This window comes from Rattus rattus, chromosome 1 (assembly GCF_011064425.1).
Source record: "Rattus rattus isolate New Zealand chromosome 1, Rrattus_CSIRO_v1, whole genome shotgun sequence".
Taxonomy (NCBI): domain Eukaryota; kingdom Metazoa; phylum Chordata; class Mammalia; order Rodentia; family Muridae; genus Rattus; species Rattus rattus.
Genome location: NC_046154.1, coordinates 207,655,468 through 207,657,050, shown reverse-complemented (window position 1 = coordinate 207,657,050; position 1,583 = coordinate 207,655,468). Strand labels below are relative to the sequence as shown.

The 1,583-nt window shown below is 43.5% G+C and overlaps 1 pseudogene across 1 annotated transcript; it reads right to left on the bottom strand.

Moving 5' to 3' along the window:
- Nucleotides 1–397: 397 nt before the first annotated feature.
- Nucleotides 398–1,057, bottom strand: LOC116890049 (annotated as a pseudogene). The gene has a single exon (XR_004386524.1). The product of XR_004386524.1 is annotated as a translationally-controlled tumor protein-like (transcript).
- Between the last annotated feature and the right edge of the window lie 526 nt (nt 1,058–1,583).

Sequence of the window (1,583 nt, the reverse complement as noted above, 5' to 3'; positions counted from 1 at the left end):
AAGGTGTTAGACTATGATTGCTCATTCCTTTCCAGTCCGAAAGGCTGTGCTAAACATCTAGGAGGTTTAGAAACTGAGAGGAGGAGACAATGACCAGATCTCCCTTTCTGTTCCGAGACAGCTTGTTGTTACTCTTTCCTTTGTTTTCCATCCCGACTGGAAACATCATTGCTTTGTTTTGTTTTGGACAAATGGCTGGGTTACCTCAGCATCAGGGCGGGGTTTGGTGAATAGGACAAGGGTAAGTCAAGGTGTAACATTCTTCTGGAGTCCTCTAGATATTTCTCCATTTTGTTGCGGTGTGTGTGTGTGTGTGTGTGTGTGTGTGTGTGTGTGTGTGTGTGTGTGTGTGTGTGATCCCCCACATGCTTGTACAGATTTACCATTTTTTCTTTTCTTTTTTTGAATTTAAATGTACTTTATTTTTAGACAACCCACATGACATGTTTTTCTTTAAAAAAAAATGCCTCTACTCCAAATAAATCAAGGTCAAAATAAAAGCTCAAGATGATATCAGTCCCACTTGTCCTAAGTCCTGGTGTTGTATGGATGGTAAGCAGCTACCAATTATGGTGACAGGTGATAGATCCAATTTGTTAACATTTTTCCATCTCTAAGCCATCCTTAAAGAAAATCATGAATGGAGTCAGACCATCTTCACAGTAGTCCAGGAGAGTAACCAGAAAATCTGGATTCATGTTTTCACTAACAAAAACTGATAGTTATTGAAATTAGCAAGGATGTGCTTAATTTGCTCTGCAGCTCCAGTCATAAAAGGCTTTACTTTTTCTGGTTTCTGTCCTTCAAGTTTGCCTTCGAGTGACTTCATGTAGTCTTTGATGTACCTTTTGTAGGCCTCTTCTGTGAAGCTGGATTCTCGTAAGTGATGGTTCCTGACAATGTCAACACTGGTGACTGCTGGACTTTCCATACCTTCGCCCTCCGGACCTTCAGTGTAAGCATTTCCACCAATGAGCGAATCATTGATGGTACCCTCTGTTCTACTGACCATCTTGCCCTCCACCTCCAGGCACAGTCTGTCCGTGATCTCCCTCATGTTGGGGACAGCTGCGCTAGCCTGACAGAGCAGAGCGAGCGCGGTGCAGCCAGAGCGGCGCTGGTGGTGGTGGTGGTGGGGAGCGGGCAGAAAAGCCATTTTTTTCTTTTCTTGAAGATATAATTCATAGTCTTCTTGGTCAGTCTTCACGGCTATTTGTGGTGATGCTACTTAGGTCCCCTCCCTGCTAAACATTCCATATGGCTGTCTTCAGAAAGAAGGAAGAGGAGACCTGTACCTGGCAGAATACACACACAGTTTCTTGCTAATATATATTTGATATTATGAGCACTTACAGAGTGCGTTTTTCTGTGGTTGAAATTAAATGTCTGAGCAGACGCTAGAGCCTCTAGTGAGCTTGTTTCCATGGCAGCCCTCAGAGGGCTGAGGCCCTCTCCAAAGGAGAGCAGTTTAGTTTTAATTAGCAAAAGGCAAAGAGGTCTTTACCATAATTTTGTTCATGGAAACTTTAGATAACTTCTCCCTACCCTACAGCCCTGTAGATGCCATGGAATCTCCCAACCAC